The sequence below is a fragment of the Tachyglossus aculeatus genome, chromosome 4, assembly GCF_015852505.1.
Source record: "Tachyglossus aculeatus isolate mTacAcu1 chromosome 4, mTacAcu1.pri, whole genome shotgun sequence".
NCBI lineage: Eukaryota > Metazoa > Chordata > Mammalia > Monotremata > Tachyglossidae > Tachyglossus > Tachyglossus aculeatus.
Window position 1 is genome coordinate 90763919 of NC_052069.1, and position 18775 is coordinate 90782693.

An 18775-nucleotide genomic window follows, 5' to 3' on the forward strand; every position below is an offset into this window, starting at 1 on the left:
TTTGGAATGCGTCTCCCACGAGGTGGATTCCCATTATTGTCCCAGTTGCTTGGAAAATATGCCAGCAGCTGAAGCCAAACTGAAGAAGAACAGATGCGCAAATTGCATGCACACCCTCTCCACCCGGGCCACCAGTATCCCCACGCAACTTCCAGATGACCCGGCTAAGACAACCTTGAAGAAAGCCTACTATCTAGCCTGCGGGTTCTGTCGCTGGACGTCCCGCGACGTGGGCATGGCGGACAAATCTGTCGCCAGTGGAGGTTGGCAGGAGCCTGAAAATCCCCACAACCAAAGGATGAACAAACTGGTCGAGTATTACCAGCAGTTGGCTCAGAAAGAGAAAATTGAGCGAGACCGCAAGAAATTGGCACGGCGTCGAAACTACGTGCCACTGGCTTTTTCGGATAAATATGGACTCGGAACCAGACTTCAGCGGCCCCGGGCTGGAGCTCCTATCAGTACGCTTGCTGGACTTTCCCTCAAAGAAGGGGAGGACCAGAAAGAAATCAAGATTGAGCCGGCCCAGGCCGTGGAAGAAGTGGTACCTCTACCTGAGGACTATTACACGAGACCAGTAAATTTAACAGAGGTGACCACCCTGCGTCAGCATCTCCTGCAGCCCGATTTCCAACCGGTCTGCGGTTCCCAGCTGTATCCTCGCCACAAGCATCTTCTAATCAAACGATCCCTGCGCTGTCGGAAATGTGAGCATAATTTGAGTAAACCAGAGTTCAATCCAACATCTATCAAATTCAAAATAAAGCTGGTCGCCGTCATTTACATTCCTGAAGTGAGAATCATGTCAATTCCTAACCTTCGTTAAATGAAGGAGAGCCAGATTGTCTTGACTCTGACCAACCCCGTAGAGAACCTGACTCATGTGACACTGATGGAGTGTGAGGAGGGAGATCCTGATGACATTAACAGCACCGCTAAGGTGGTGGTTCCTCCCAAGGAGCTCGTCTTAGCTGGCAAGGATGCAGCAGCAGCAGAATATGACGAGTTAGCTGAGCCCCAGGATTTTCAAGATGATCCTGAGCTGTGAGCCCACTGTTGGGTAGGGACCGGCTCTAGATGTTGCCAACTTGGTCTTCCCAAGCGCTTAGTACAGTGCTCTGCACACAGTAAGCGCTCAATAAATACGATTGAATGAATGAATGAATTTATTTATTTATATTGATATGTGTGTTACCCCCTCTAGACTGTAAGCTCCTTGTGGGCAGGGAATGTGTCTACCAACTCTATTAATAATAATGATGGTATTTGTTAGGTGCTTACTATGTTCCAGGTACAGTACTCTGCGCTGGGGTGGACACCAGCAAACTGAGTTGGACACAGTCCCTGCCCGATGTAGCGCTCACAGACTCAATGTTGTACTCTTCCAAGTGCTTAGTACAGTGCTCTGCATACAGTAAAGCACTCAATAAATACGATTGATTGATCGATAGTGGTTTGCGTAGAGTTATTTATCCTCTCTTGTCCCATCCAGTCTTGGTCCTAGGCTGGCAGAGAGAACAATAAGTGAGTAGGGAGGCAGAAGTGCAGTGCTTTGGGAAGCACCCACAGTGATTTCATATATAAAACATATTTAATAATCGTTATTATTATTATGGTATTTATTAAGCACTTACTTGTGCCACACATTGTACTTAGCACTGGGTGGATACAGGTAAATCAGGTTGGACAGTCCCTCTCCTATGTCAGACTCACAGTCTTAGTCCCCCTTTTACAGATGAGATAACTGAGGTACAGAGAAGTGAAGTGTCTTGGCCAAGGTCACAGAGCAGACAAGTGGCGGAGCCGGGATTAGAACCTATGATCTTCTTATCCCCAGGCTTGTGCTCTATCCAGTAGGCCATGCTGCTTCTCTGAGGGTTATGAGAAAAGAGTGTAGTGCCAATGCTATCTTAAAACACCAGAGACCAGCAGGTGTTTGCCATGGTAGCTGCCTCAGTATCAGAGAAGCAGTGTGGCTCAGTGGAAAGAGCCCGGCTTTGGAGTCAGAGGTCATGGGTTCAAATCCTAGCTCCACCACATGTCTGCTGTGTGACCTTGGGCAAGTCACTTAACTTCTCAGAGCCTCAGTTCCCTCATCTGTAAAATGGGGATGACGACTGTGAGCCCCACGTGGGACAACCTGATCACCTTGTATTCCCCCCAGCGCTTAGAACAGTGCTTTGCACATAGTAAGCACTTAATAAATGCTATCATTATTATTATTATTATTCTTTGGGCCTCAGTTCCCTCATCTGTAAAATGGGGATTGACTGTGAGCTCCCCGTGGGAAAACCTGATCACCTTGTATCTCCCCAGCACTTAGAACAGTGCTTTGCACGTAGTAAGCACTTAACAAATAGCATCACCATTATTACTATTACCCGCTACCCTTATTATATAGTTATTTTCAAGATTCCTATGGAATCTGTCCACTGCTTAAGATGTCCAAGGTGGGTCTTCAGTGAGAAAACTTCACCACTTAATGTAATAGCCCAAACAGATTTCCCCCAACTTCTGATTGTAGAATGTAAGCTCCTTGAAGGCAGGGATGGTTCCTACCACCTCTATAATATTGCCCTTTCCCAAATGTTTAGTTCATTTGATTGTATTTATTGAGCGCTTACTGTGTGCAGGGCACTGTACTAAGAGCTTGGGAGAGTACCGTACAACAATTAACAGAAACATTCCCTGCCCGTAATGAGCTTACAGTCAGTGCCCTTCAATTAATCAATCAATTAATCAGTAGTATTTACTAAGCACTCAGTGTATTAAGCACTTAGTACAGTGCTCTGCACACAGTAAGCATTCAATAAATGTTATTGAATGAATTCAGAGCACTGCACTAAGTGCTTGTTCTAATTTCTTGGGAGAGTATGCTACAACAAAGTTGGCAGACTCGTTTCTTGACTTCAACAAGTTTGCAGTCTTGAAGATACAGTAAGCAGTCGACCCCCGGCCCACGTCCTTCCCCTGGCCTGGAATGCCCTCCCTCCACACATCCGCCAAGCTAGCTCTCTTCCTCCCTTCAAAGCCCTACTGAGAGCTCACCACCTCCAGGAGGCCTTCCCAGACTGAGCCCCCTCCTTCCTCTCCTCCTCCCCGTCCCCCCGGCCCTACCTCCTTCCCCTCCCCACAGCACTTGTATATATTTGTACAGATTTATTACTCTATTTATTTTACTTGTACATATTTACTATTCTATTTATTTTGTTAATGATGCGCATATAGCTATAATTCTATTTTTTCAGACGGTTTCCACACCTGTCTACATGTTCTGTTTTGTTTTTTTGACTGTCTCCCCCTTCTAGACTTTGAGCCCACTGCTGGGTAGGGACCGTCTCTATATGTTGTCGACTTGTACTTCCCAAGCACTTAGTACAGTGCTCGGCACAAAGCAAGCGCTCAATAAATATGATTGAATGAATTGATTGACTGATTGATTCTGGCTGTCTGAACATCTCTGCCTCCTTCCCCACTGTGGGGAGATGTGGGTCAAACTTTGGAGGTCATCAACTGCACATCATCCTGAATGTTTTCCTCCAGGGAATAGTTATCAGTGTACAGCCTGGATGACTGTTTCAAAGAGTCCCTAGTCTGTTGATCACAAGCATAATCTGATGGTAGTTTCCAAGACCCTCTTTTCTTTTTCAAATACATAGACCACCCAATCCTCAATGATGAGGCAGAGAACCATCTTTCACAGTGCAGTGTGGTAAATGCTTTCTTTCTTCATTTGATGCCAAACTTTGAGAAAATATAGATCAAGATGACCTTGTGTTTGAAAGTTCACAATAAGAAATGGATTCCAAACCCATTATTAAAGAATGGTATTATAAATGATTCAAGTGCCTCAGGCGGCTACCATTCCTTCTGTCATTGAAATTTGGAATTAGCACGAATTTAATGCAAGAGATGAATGAAAAATATTAACACCATATTTTATAGCAAATAAAAAAACACTGTGGTCTGCAACTAGCCTATTCAACAAGGCTAAAATTAGAATCACACACTCTTCTTCCGGCTGAGGAAAATATAGTACTCAATTTACTGAACACCTCTTCCAACACTGGCATCCTTCAAATGACTCCAGCTAGATAAAATCTAGGTTGGTTACCACACAGGATCCTTAATGCAACTTACTGAGAACATTTACGGGTAAAGTATTTCTTGATGGACAGATTTCTAAAGAGACTCCAAATCAAGCAACCTCTGCATAACATTTTATCTAAAAGATGCATTATGATAAATCTTTTCCTGGTGCAGGAATTTTTCCGTATTGTTTACGTAGGTCTCATGGAGAGATGTGTTTGATAAAAAAACTGTTTCACTTGGAAAGTACTCCGCCAAAGACAACAGTCAGGCAGCTGTTAGCACTGCGTATAAAAAAATTTTGTTCAATATGGCTGCACCTGTGTAAACAAAAACTTTATTTCCAAGAAGTACCCCTGCAGCTGAAAAGACTTTCAGACTCTGCTAGACAAGGTATTTTTATTATACCACGTAACATACTCAACAGTTTTTTAAGGGGGTGGGGATGTCAGGCCTTAAAATCCTATAAGAAATCTCAGTCATTTTTGCATAAATATGTCATTATACTTTTTCATCCAGACATGCAACTGGGACATTTCTAATCTAAACTTTATTTTAAATTTTTCTGACAATTGAAGAAAATCAGGATGTGATCAGTCCACAAGTCATGTAAAAAAAAAAAAACAACCCACACATTACAAGCACTTGCTTTAATTCATTATTACTAAAATGAAGCTGTGCTTTTCTGGCGAGGGCAACACATAGGTCATAGTTTGGCCCCTAACCGCAATAACAAGACCGTAATGTCGGTTGTGGGATTTCATCAATATTTATTCCTGACGTGGCTGAAAGCCACTAGTGGCTGGGGGAACTCCCTTTTCTAATTTTGGGCAGTGGGAAAAATCTTTATTCTTCTTGATTCTGAAACCCTGGAGAACAGCTAGGGGCGAGAAGAAGAAACCATGAAATTCTCGGTATGTTGCTTTCCTAGATGGGAGACCTCTTATTCCTTCTCCCAAAGTTAAGAAACCTCTTAGAAGCCTCCCAGTTCTCTCCACTTTGCAGGGACAATCCTCTCCCCTACTTATATTCATAGATTGTGAATGCCAGAGAGGATTTAATTCTGTGTTTAATTCCTCTAGCTTACAATCAGTAAGCCCTCAATAAATACTATTGCTTTCAATCACTCAATCAGTGGTATTTATTGAGTCCTTCTGAGTGCAGAGCACTGTAGTAAGCACTTGGAAACTACAATACAACAGAGTTGGTAGACACATTCCCTAAACTCAAGGACATATACATATATGTATATATGTTTGTACATATTTATTACTCTATTTATTTATTTATTTATTTTACTTGTACATATCTATTCTATTTATTTTATTTTGTTAGTATGTTTGGTTTTGTTCTCTGTCTCCCCCTTTTAGACTGTGAGCCCAATGTTGGGTAGGGACTGTCTCTATATGTTGCCAATTTGTACTTCCCAAGCGCTTAGTACAGTGCTCTGCACATAGTAAGCGCTCAATAAATACGATTGATGATGATGATGACACTGTAAACTCCCCGTCTAGACTGTAAGCTCCCTGTGGGCAGGGAATGTGCCTAACAACTCTGATGAATTGTACCCTCAAAGTGCTTAGTACAGTGCTTGGCACACAGTAAGCATTCAAAGCAGCGTGGCTCAGTGGAAAGAGCCCGGGCTTTGGAGTCAGAGATCCTGGGTTCAAATCCTGGCTCTGCCAATTGCGAGCTGTGTGCCTTTGGGCAAGCCACTTCACTTCTCTGTGCCTCAGTTACCTCATCTGTAAAATGGGAATGAAGGCTGTGAGCCCCGTGGGGGACAACCCGATCACCTTGTAACCTCCCCAGCGCTTAGAACAGTGCATTGCACATAGTAAGCGCTTAATCAATGCCATCATTATTAATAAATTCAATTGATGGATTGATCGATAGATACTAATACTGCTACTGCTATTATTACTGCTACCATTTCTTCAGGGGGAGAAGAGAAAACATGGATCCCGGAGCCTTCCACGGGAAAGGACTTCACCCCTAACATCACCTGATTCAGTATTCACCTTTACACTATGTTCTCTGTTCATCATCGCCATCATCAGTGTGGCTTAGTGGAAAGACCACAGTCCTGGGAGTCAGAGGTCATGCGGGTTCTAATTCCGGCTCCGCCACTTACTAGCTGTGTGACTTTGGGCAAGTCACTTAACTTCTCTGTGCCTCATCTACCCCATCTGTAAATGGAGATTAAAACTGTGAGCCCCACGTGGGACAATCTGATTACCCTGTATCTACCCCGGCGCTTAGAACAGTCCTTGGCACAGAGTTAGCGCTTAACAAATACCGTCATTACTACTATTATTATCATTTTCATCAGGAAAGCAGCATGGCGTAGTGGATAGAGCGTGGGCTTGAGAGTCAGAAGGTCATGGGTTCTAATCCCAGCTCCACCACTTGTCTTCTGTGTGACCTTGGACAAGTCACTTCACTTCTCTGGGCCTCAGTTACCTCAGCTGCTATAATGGGGATTAAGACTGTGAGCCCCATGTAGGACAGGGACTACGTCCAACCTGATTTCCTTGTATCTACCCCAGCGCTTAGAACAGTGCCTGGCACCTAGTAAGTTCTTAACAAATACCATTATTATTATTATTATTATTGTTTCATCACCATCATCATCATCACTGACAGTTTTCATTTCATATCTACAGTATTCAGAGCACTGTATTAAGTGTGTGGGAGAAGAGTTAGAATCAATCAATCGATCAAATTTATTGATCACTTACTATGTGCAGAACACTGTACTAGGCACTTGGGAGAGTACAATATAACAGAAATAACAGACACATTCCCTGCCCAAAATGAACTTATAGTCTACAGGAGATTTGGTAAACCCTGCTCTCTGAATCTATTGTTCTCCTGGCTTCAAGTGAAGCACCCCAACACCGCTTCCTTACATCCCCGGGAAGCAGCATGGCACAGTGGATAGAGCCCGGGCCTGAGAGTCAGAAGGTCATGGGTTCTAATCCCGGCTCCTCCACTTGTCTGCTGTGTGACTTTGGACGAGTCACTTCACTTCTCTGGGCCTTGGTACCTCATCTGTAAAATGGTGATTGAGAGTGTGAGCCCCATGTGGGACAGGGACTGGATCCAACTGGACTCTCTTGTATCCACCCAAGCACTTAGTACAGCGCCTGGAACATAGTAAGTGCTTAACAAATGCCATGATTATAATAATTATTATTATCCCTGCCCCTCATGCACCTAACTCCTCACACTCAGCCCACATACACACCCAACTCTCTCAGATACTTCCACTTACGTACCGGGATTCAGTTTCTTACTGTGGCGCAGTTTGGAAGATGGTGATTTGTTGTACTTCCCAAGCGCTTAGTATATATGTATAGATGTTTGTACATACTTAGTCCAGTGCTCTGCACACAGTAAGAGCTCAATAAATACGATTTTGTTCGTATGTTTGGTTTTGTTCTCTGTCTCACCCTTTTAGACTGTGAGCCCACTGTTGGGTAGGGACTGTCTCTATATATTGCCAAATTGTACTTCCCAAGCACTTAGTACAGTGCTCTGCACACAGTAAGTGCTCAATAAATACGATTGATTGATTGATTGTTCATTTCACCTCACCTACAAGTCTTCACGCACTTCACTGGAACCCCAGGAAAATGTATCTACACAGGGGTAGATCCAAGTTAATCTGGTTGGACACAGTCCTTATCCCACACAGAGCTCAAAGTGTTAATCCCCATTTTACAAATGAGGAAACGGAGGTACAGACAAGTGAAGTGACTTGCCCAAGGTCACACAGTTGACAAGTGTCAGAGCAGGATTAGAATCCGGTCCTTCTGATTCTCAGGCACATGCTCTATCCACTAGGCCATGCTGCTTCCCTATGAATATGAATATGAATGTGAATAGGGAGGGAACTCCCTCCCTCTTCATATTCAACAGATCACTATGCTATCCACCTTCAAGACCTTCCTAAATTCACATCTACTCCAGGAGGTCTTCCCCAATTAAGCCCTCTTTTCCCCTATTCCCTCTCCCTTCTGCATGCCTATGCCCTTAGATCCGTAATCAATCAATTAGCCATAATGATTGAGTGCTTCCTGTGTGTAGAAAAACGCTACTAAATGCTTACATGGTACTAAACGCTTGGGAGATTGCAATATACCAGAATTGGTAGACACATTCCCTGCCCACAAGGACCTGACAATCTAAAGGGGCAGATGGACATTAATTTAAATAAATATTATATACTGTGCTACGGGGCTCATGATGGGGTGAATACAGGGTCCTGACAAATCCCCCGCATCTCACCTCCTTCCTTTCCCCACAGCACCTGTATATATGTATATATGTTTGTACATATTTATTACTCTATTTATTTATTTATTTTACTTGTACCTATCTATTCTATTTATTTTCTTTTGTTAGTATGTCTGGTTTTGTTCTCTGTCTCCCCCTTCTAGACTGTGAGCCCACTGTTGGGTACGGACTGTTTCTATATGTTGCCAGCTTGTACTTCCCAAGTGCTTAGTACAGTGCTCTGCACACAGTAAGCACTCAATAAATATGATTGATTGATTGATTGATTCAAGGGCAATGTAAAAGGGAGTGGGAGAAGAGGAAATGAGGCCTTAGTTGGGGAAGCGCCCATCATGCTTTTAGCATTTAATATTCACCCCTCCTTAGCGCTACAGACCCTATGCATATATCCATAATTTATGTATTCATTTAGATTAATATCTGTCTCTCCCTCCAGACTGTAAGCTCATTAAGGACAGGGAACCCGCCAGCTCTGTTGTATTGTACTCTCCTGGCAGGTAGTACAGTCCTCCACACACAGTTAAGTGCTTAATAAATTTCAGCGACTGATTAATCAATTGATCCTGTGAATATTGATGGTGGCAACCAGGAAGGGGAGTGTCCAACAGTGGAGGAGGTAGGAGCCAATTGTAGCATTCATTCATCCATTCAATTGTATTTATTGAGTACTTCCTGTGTGCAGAGCACTGTACTAAGCGCTTGGGAAGTACAAGTTGGCAACATATAGAGACGGTCCCTACCCAACAGCAGGCTCACAGTCTAGAAGCATTGACTAGTAGCAGACTTGCAGAGATTTTCCACCTTGCGTGGCTCAGTGGAAAGAGCATGAGCTTGGGACTCAGAGGTCATGGGTTCTAATCCCAGTTCTGCCAGACCTTGGGCAAGTCACTTAACTTCTCTGAGCCTCAGTTACCTCATCTGTAAAATAGGGATTAAGACTGTGAGCCCTCCCATGGGACAACCTGATCAGCTTGTATACCCCCCAGTGCTTAGAACAGTGCTTTGCACATAGTAAGCACTTAACAAATGCTTATTATTATTATTATTATTATTATTATTATTATTATTATTATTATTATTGGGACAGCTTCACCAACTGCTGGTGCTCAAGGTCTCTTGCCAATAAAATCTGGACTAGAAAGGCTACTGCAACTGCTCATTGTGGGCAGGGAATATGTCTGTTACTTTATTGTAATGTACTCTCCCAAGCTCTTAGTACAGTGCCTGGCACACAGTAAGTGCTCAGTAAATAATGACCGAATGAATGACTGAATGAATTACCCTGGAGTGCCTTGATTCATCTCTCTACCTTGCCATTTCATGAACCTTGGCACTCCTGTGTTTATCTATCCATTTTTCGATGGCATTTGTTAAGCATTTACTGTATGTCAAGCACTGTTCTCAGCACTGGGATAAATATTAGTTAATCAGGTTGGACACAGTCCCTGACCTACAGTGGGGCTCACTTTCCAAGTGGGGTGGAGAACTGGTAGCTCCATTGCACAGTTGAGGATACTGAGGCACAGAGCTGTGACACTCAAGATCACACAGTAGATAAGTGTAGAGCCAGGAGTAGAACCCTGATCCTCTGACTTTTTAAAATAGGACCTGCTGCTTTCCATTTGTTTACTTGTTTTGATTGATTTATTTGTGTTTATTATTACTTTCTATCCTCTCTTTCTTAAGTATGGAATACCTGTAAATGTATGTCTATTTCTCTTCCCCAGAAGACTTTAAATACGTCAAGGACAGGGATCCTATTGTTTATTTCTTTTACACATCCTTCATGGGCCTTGTACCAATGCTCTAATATAGTAGGTATTCAGTAAATAATGTTGGAGGGTTAAACTTCCATTTTCCTCTCCCCATTCGGAAGAAGAAATAATAATAATAATAATATTAACAACTGTGATATTTGTTGAGCGCTTACTATGTGCCAGGCACTGTACTAAGGTCTGTGGTGGATACGAGCAAATCAGGTTGGACAAAGTCCCTGTCCCATGTGGGACTCACAGTCTCAATCCTCACTTTATAGAGGAGACAACTGAGGCCCAGAGAAGTGAAGTGATTTGCCCAAAGTCACACAGCTGAAAAGTGGAGGGGGCAGGATTAGAACACAGGACCTTCAGGCTCTCAAGCCTGTGCTCTATCCACTACACCGTGCTGCTATGGGATAATAATAATATTAGTAATTATGGTATTGATTAAGTGCTGACTAGGTGTCAAGCACTGTTCTAAGTGCTGGGGAAGGTACAAGGTCATCATCATCATCATCAATCGTATTTATTGAGCGCTTCCTGTGTACAGAGCACTGTACTAAGTGCTTGGGAAGTACAAATTGGCAACATATAGGGACTGTCCCTACCCAACAGTGGGCTCACAGTCCCACTTGGATGGGTTAGGGAGGGTGTGGGGAGGGATTTAGCTAGATCTGTGCAACAGAAACATTTATATTCACGTTAAAAGCTGAGAATCATATCCCTGGGAATCTTACACTTGGAATGAAATGAATTTACTGGAAGCTACTGGAAATTCAAGTAGTTGTAATTGCAGCTTCATCCCTCTTAGAGGAAAAAGAGCCTACCCCTGGGCTCAAATTTTAGGTTTAAATAAATTCTGGTTACTAAATCTTTACGGCACTGAGAATGAGCAGCCTTTGTACTCGGCATATAAAATGAAGTCTGACTCATGCATAAAACCCGTGCGGCTAAATTTCAAAATCCATCACCCACCCACGTACAACAATTAATTTTTTTATTGAACGAAGCTCTAAAAACTAAAGCATTCCTTGATTATGCGTAACTAAATTATGTTAGCTATCCAAGGGCAATATTGATAAAATATTAAAACCGTTCTATAAACTAGAAAAAGATAAAACTATAGAGCTCTACACATTGAATTTAGTGGTCTCCATTTCTCTTTTGTTTTCACTACCAATGCGTACAGTAACTGCCACCTCAATCACACCAAATGAGAAATTACTTTCTTTCTGAAAAAATTCCAAGCTAACTGATCTACATCCAAGCAGCCCTGAGACACAAAGACCTTTTTCTGCGAAGCCTCATCTAAACCAAGCCAGGCTCCCGATCCCCTTCTTTAATAATAAACTTAGAATCATTATTAGAAAATGTGCAAGAGTCTAACGCACAGAGATAAACCACGTCGCCGAAGTCTCTCAAAAAGATAGAAATAAGTCGCTTAATAAAGTCTAAATCATTCCTTAGGTTAGCTAATAGAAGCACCCGTGGTTATAAAATTAATCAGTCCCTGCTATTACAGCAAATTGGGGAAGATTGTATTGACACATCTTCATCTGCATGTCTCATCAGAGGTGTCCATGCCATTTAGCTACAAAACCCTGGAGGCTTCGCTCTGCGCAGAATCTTATAATACTTCAATTAAGGGACACCAAGCTGCCAGCCAGACAGCAGAGCGTTTATTTCTTGATGACTCCTTCAGTTGTGCCACAGGCCTATCATTAAGAGAATATTTTTCACAGCAGGTTGCAAAGATCCTCATGCCATTAAAAGGAATTGAAAAAGCATCAATTTGTTGTTTCCACCTAACGCAGATATTTTTCATGGCTGGAACAGCCATTAAAAACAATCTGTTTTATTGCATTTCTGGAAAGATCACACGAAGTACACATAGTGATTTATTGTAAGTATGACATTAGTATTAAACCACTGCGAAAATGTAGTATTTGAAATAAATATTTAGGAAAACAAAGTATCAAATGGGCTTTTTTGAAGCTGGATTCCATGTAGAACTTTATTGACCGCTTAAATCAGAGTTTTCTAATACTACGGAGGAAATATTAGTTTCAGATAAAGGGGGAGGCAGTGTTGTTCTGAAATCGGATGCCTTGGAAAGATGGTGGGTTAAGATCATGATGTAAATTGAGATTTCTTAGGATGATTTCGGGGAAAAAGTTGAATCTCCAGTCGTGGCATTTATTTAAGATGGAATGATCATAGTTTCTGGAGCTCAATATGGGGAGGAAGATGGGCAGCACGGCATAGTGGATAGTGCACGGCCCTGGTAGTCATGGGTTCTAATCCCGGCTCTGCCACTTATCTGCTGTGTGACCTTGAGCAAGTCACTTCACTTCTCTGGGTCTGAGTTACCTCACCTGTAAAATGGGGATCAAGGCTGTGAGCCCAACTCGGGACAGGAACTGTGTCCATCCCGATTTGCTTGTAACCACTCCGGCGCTTAGAACAGGCCCTGGCACATAGTAAGAACCTAACAAATACCATAGTTAATTAATGAGTTAATTAATTGAGATGGGACTTTGGAAGAGTCTTGGGAGCTGGGGGAGAGGGATTTGGGAAGCACAACTCTAAGAAAATACAGGGGAGTGCAAAGCCAGGACTGTGAGCCCACTGTTGGGTAGGGACTGTCTCTATATGTTGCCAACTTGTACTTCCCAAGCGCTTAGTACAGTGCTCTGCACACAGTAAGCGCTCAATAAATACGATTGATTGATTGATTGATTGAAAGAGACAGGTACACAGACAGACACAGAGAAGCAATGTGCCTAGTGGATAGAACATGGGTCTGGAATTCGAACCCATGACCTTCTGACTCCCAAGCCTGCGCTCTATCCACTGAGTCACACTGCTTCTCTGCTAGATTTGGGTGCCCTACTTGCTCAGATCACGAATGACAAGCTAGTTATTTGCCCAGATCCTGGAAGATTTACCGATGTTTGCAGGAGTTCAGATACAATAAATATCCCCGACTGACATCTTAAAGGAACGCAGTCCCTTTGAATGACTGTGGAATGTCTACAGTTGCACCCTCCACTTTCTCATGTCTGTTAGCCTCTTTCAAATTTTCTTACATGTATACATTAGTCCAGTCTCTAGAATCCATTATCCCAGGCTCCTCCTCCCCCTCCCATCCTCTTACTGTGGGGGTTCCCCAAGGTTCGGTGCTTGGTCCCCTTCTGTTCTCAATCTACACTCACTCCCTTGGTGACCTCATTCGCTCCCACGGCTTCAACTATCATCTCTACGCTGATGACACCCAGATCTCCATCTCTGCCCCTGCTCTCTCCCCCTCCCTCCAGGCTCGCATCTCCTCCTGCCTTCAGGACATCTCCATCTGGATGTCCGCCCGCCACCTAAAGCTCAACATGTCGAAGACTGAGCTCCTTGTCTTCCCTCCCAAACCTTGTCCTCTCCCTGACTTTCCCATCTCTGTTGACGGCACTACCATCCTTCCCGTCTCACAAGCCCGCAACCTTGGTGTCATCCTCGACTCCGCTCTCTCATTCACCCCTCACATCCAAGCCGTCACCAAAACCTGCCGGTCTCAGCTCCGCAACATTGCCAAGATCCGCCCTTTCCTCTCCATCCAAACCGCTACCCTGCTAATTCAAGCTCTCATCCTATCCCGTCTGGACTACTGCACTAGCCTTCTCTCTGATCTCCCATCCTCGTGTCTCTCTCCACTTCAATCCATACTTCATGCTGCTGCCCGGATTATCTTTGTCCAGAAATGCTCTGGACATATTACTCCCCTCCTCAAAAACCTCCAATGGCTACCGATCAATCTGCGCATCAAGCAGAAACTCCTCACCCTGGGCTTCAAGGCTGTCCATCACCTCGCCCCCTCCTACCTCACCTCCCTTCTCTCCTTCTACTGCCCAGCCCGCACCCTCCGCTCCTCCACCACTAATCTCCTCACTGTACCTCGCTCTCGCCTGTCCCGCCATCGACCCCCGGCCCACATCATCCCCCGGGCCTGGAATGCCCTCCCTCTGCCCGTCCGCCGCGCTAGCTCTCTTCCTCCCTTCAAGGCCCTGCTGAGAGGTCACCTCCTCCAGGAGGCCTTCCCAGACTGAGCCCCTTCCTTCCTCTCCCCCTCGTCCCCCTCTCCATCCCCCCGTCTTACCTCCTTCCCTTCCCCACAGCACCTGTATATATGTATATATGGTTGTACATATTTGTTACTCTATTTATTAATTTATTTATTTATTTTACTTGTACACTTCTATCCTACTTATTTTATTTTGTTGGTATGTTTGGTTCTGTTCTCTGTCTCCCCCTTTTAGACTGTGAGCCCACTGTTGGGTAGGGACTGTCTCTATGTGATGCCAATTTGTGCTTCCCAAGCGCTTGGTACAGTGCTCTGCACATAGTAAGCGCTCAATAAATACGATTGATTGATTGATTGATTGATACCGGTTGTACGGAGCTGCCAATTTTTAAGATACCTATATTCAAATTGAGTAGATATGAACGGTTAATTTTGGCTAGGTTTGTATTATCAACTAAAATATGCATACGTCCATAGAAGGGTTTCTCAACGGTGGATTGTTAAATTACTGATGATGATGGGGGAAAATGGGAAGAAATTGAGATTACTTTAGTTCCAATCATGGATTCTAATTCATGAAAGGCTAAGGCGCTACTCTAGGTGGCTGACTTGAATTGAAACGGTACCCTACTGTTATTTGAAAACAGCTATCCCAGACTTACCTATAAACCGAGACGCTGGCTAAATTAGAGGCACCTCTGATCTAAGTACTACTTAAATACGCAATAATAGTTTCAATTTGGTGGGTTTAATCAATTTAAAAATATTGCTCCTGGTGTGTGTGTGATGGGGGAGTGGGGAGAGAGAAGATTAAGACATGAAGAATCTGAAAAGGAAAGCCACCAGTAAGAAACACAGGGATTGCTACAAGATGGAAATTGTGTTCTTGAAGAATACTGTGTTATAGGGAAATGGTGCTATGGCAAATTTTGATTCAGTGAAAATGAATCAGTTAGGAGGTAATAATAATAATATGATGGCATTTATTAAGCGCTTACTATGTGCAAAGCACTGTTCTAAGCACTGGGGAGGTTACAAGGTGATCAGATTATCCCATAGGGGGCTCACAGTCTTAATCCCCATTTTACAGATGAGATAACTGAGGCCCAGAGAAGTTAGGTGACTTGCCCAAAGTCACACAGCTGACAATTGGTGGAGCCGGAATTTGAACCCATAACCTCTGACTCCAAAGCCCAGGCTCTTTCCATTGAGCCACGCTGCTTCTCCAAAAGATAACACCATGGTTGCTCTATTTTATACAAATTCATTTTACATACCTTTCACTTGTTATTTCACTGTATTAAATATTATAAAGATGAAGAAACACCAAAAATATAAATAAGCACTCAATATAGTCCATTGGCTGATTAAGTGATTGATTGATACTACATAGTATGGAAGAGTAAGGCTGAGGTAGAGGCTGGAAAATTTAGAAACACCGTGCCTCAACTAATGCCAGACATGAGGGAAACCATTTCTACCTTCGTCGAACCTACTTGAGCCAACTTGTAAATCATGATATATCCAGAACAGAACTCCTGCTGTGGGAAGAATGTTCCCTAATTCTTCCATCCTGTTTTATCCAAATCGTGTAATGAAATCAATCAATCACTCCTTTAGCCCCAGCTTGCTCACTGAGCCCTGATTCATTCATTCAATCGTATTTATTGAGCGCTTACTGTGTGCAGAGCACTGCAGTCAGCGCTTGGGAAGTACAAGTTGGCAACATATAGAGACGGTCCCTGATCTCATCTCTCGCTTAATCTTAATTAAGACTCTCCCCCTCGTCCCCCTCTCCATCCCCCCCATCTTACGTCCTTCCCTTCCCCACAGCACCTGTATATATGTATATGTGTTTGTACATATTTATTATTCTATTTATTTATTTACTTTACTTGTACATATCCATTCTATTTATTTTACTTTGTTAGTATGTTTGGTTTTGTCCTCTGTCTCCCCCTTTTAGACTGCGAGCCCACTGTTGTGTAGGGACTGTCTCTATATGTTGCCAACTTGTACTTCCCAAGTGCTTAGTACAGTGCTCTGCACACAGTAAGCGCTCAATAAATATGATTGATTGATTGATTGATTGATTGATCTCACACCCGACCCCTTTCCCACATCCTCCTTCTGGCCTGGAACTCCTTCCTCTCTCTATGTATGCCAGACCACCACTCTCTCCGGCTTCAGAGCCCTAGTGAGGTCACATCTTCTCCAGGAGGTCTTCCCCAGTTAAGACCTCTTTTCCCCAACTTCCTCTGCTTCAACTAAACTACGCACTTGAATTTGTACACACTGGCAACTGAGGTACCCCACCCTCAGTCTCATATTTATGAATTATATAGTATATATTATTTATTTACATTAATGACCATCTCCCCCTCTAGACTGTAAGGTCAGTGAATGGAAGGGAATGCATTAACCAGTTCTGCTGTGTCATACTCTCTCAAGCATTTAGTGTAGTGTTCTGCACACAGTAATAATAATAATAATAATGGCATTTATTAAGCACTTACTATGTGCAAAGCACTGTTCTAAGTGCTGGGGAAGTTACAAGGTGATCAGGTTGTCCCACAGTGGGTTCACAATCTTACTCCCCATTTTACAGATGAGGTAACTGAGGCACAGAGAAGTTAAGTGACTTGCCCAAAGTCACATAGCTGACAGTTGGTGGAGCGGGATTCGAACCCATGACCTCTGACTCCAAAGCCCGGGCTCTTTTCCACTGAGCCACGCTGCTTCTCCAAGTAAGTGCTCAATAAATACCATTGATGGATTGATTGACTGACTGAGCTTGGGAGAGTGCAATATAACAGAGTTGGTTGACACGTTTCCTGCCCACAGAGAGCTTCTAGTTTAAAAATTAAGAGCTAGAGCGGAAATGGGAGTAAAAGGGAGAGCTAAAAGCAGAGGAAGAGAGATTCCAGAGGAAAATATCAGAAGGGAATTATTTTTATTTCTTTCTGGTTGAAATGAGATACATGGACTGAGTAAAATTTTTAAAATGTGATAATTGGGAATTCAAGGTCTAAGTATCACCTACCAGTAGTCATTGTGCTTCTTTGTGAATTCAAAATTTTTTTAAGGTATTTGTAAAGCGCTTATTATGTGCCTGGCACTGTTCTAAGTGCTGAGGTAGATACGAGCTAGTCAGGTTGGACACAGTCCACGTCTAACCCAGTCCCGTCTGAATCCCCATTTTGCAGATGACGTAACTGAGGCACAGAGAAGTGGAGTGACGTGCCCAAGGTCAAACAGCAGACAAGTTTAGGAACTGAGATTAGAACCCAAGCCCTTCTGAATCCCAGGCCCATTATTTATACATTAGACCATGCTGCCTCTCTTCCTTAGTGTATATAAAACTCTGAAATTCAGATTCTGTATAACATAGTGATTGCTTTAAATGCAGTGGAAAACAACTGCTACTCCTATGGTCATGCCTAATTTGAGGTTGCTCAATATCCCCCCCAAAATTTGTATTTTTTCCACTGTTTTACTGATTAAGGCACTGTCATCACCTAATATATCAGCTTGATAGAATCTGTCTACTAGGTATCACATGCCAGTACTTTCTGAAGATGATTTTCATGTAGAAATTTCCACTTTTTCGCTTAAATGGATCTGGGGGAAAAACCTGCGCTAAACAACAGTATTAACACGGCAAGCATGAGGTCATGAAGATGAGAGTTGAGTATCTAGTGCCTTGTAGGACTAGATCAAGCTCTGAACCTGTCTTGGCTGCCTTGGAATTTAGCTCAGTTCACAGGAAGCATCTTTGGCTTTTCTGTACTTGTCCTCTTTCTCCGCTGACTCCCTGGGTAGGGAAGCCTACAGCTTCTAGGCAAAATAGAGGCCAGATAAGAAAGAAAGCCATCAGGTTGACTCTTGTCCAATTAGAGCGCGCTCATAGTACACAATCTCATGGCAAAAATATCCCAGCACGTGAGTTGAATTTCATTTTCTCTAACCCATGCTGTCCTTGCCAGGTAATAATTGCGGTTATAATAATTGGGCTATTTGTTAAATCCTTACTAGGTACCAGGCACTGTACTAAGTGCTGGGGTGGATATAGTCAAATCAGGTTGGACACAATCCCTGTCCCACCTGGGCCCTCCAGTCTCAATCCCATTTTACAGATGAGGTAACTGAGCGTTACAGGGGGCAATATTCCAGGGCATTCTTCATGGAACTTCATGGAGCAAAGTTTTCTTTGCATGTTTCTAGGACATTATGGGTAACGAAAACAGTTATTTTGAGCACTAACTGTGTCCAGAGCACTATATTAAGAACTTAATGAGAATAATAATAATTATGCTAGTTGTTAAGTACTTACTATGTGTCATGCACTGCTTTAAAAACTGGGGTATATAAGCATACAATTATATGAAATTATATGAATCATATGAGAGTGAAATTCATTCATTCATTCAATTGCATTTATTGAGCGCTGACTGTGTGTATAACAATGTACTAAGCGCTTCGGACATGCAAATTGGCAACAGATCGGCAAATGACTTGGCCAAGGTCACCCAGCAGACAAGTGGCAGAGCCAGGATTA

General features: G+C 43.1%; 1 pseudogene; it reads left to right on the forward strand.

Annotated features, from left to right (window-relative positions):
• Window positions 1–17313, forward strand: LOC119927103 (annotated as a pseudogene).
• The last annotated feature ends 1462 nt before the right edge of the window (window positions 17314–18775 follow it).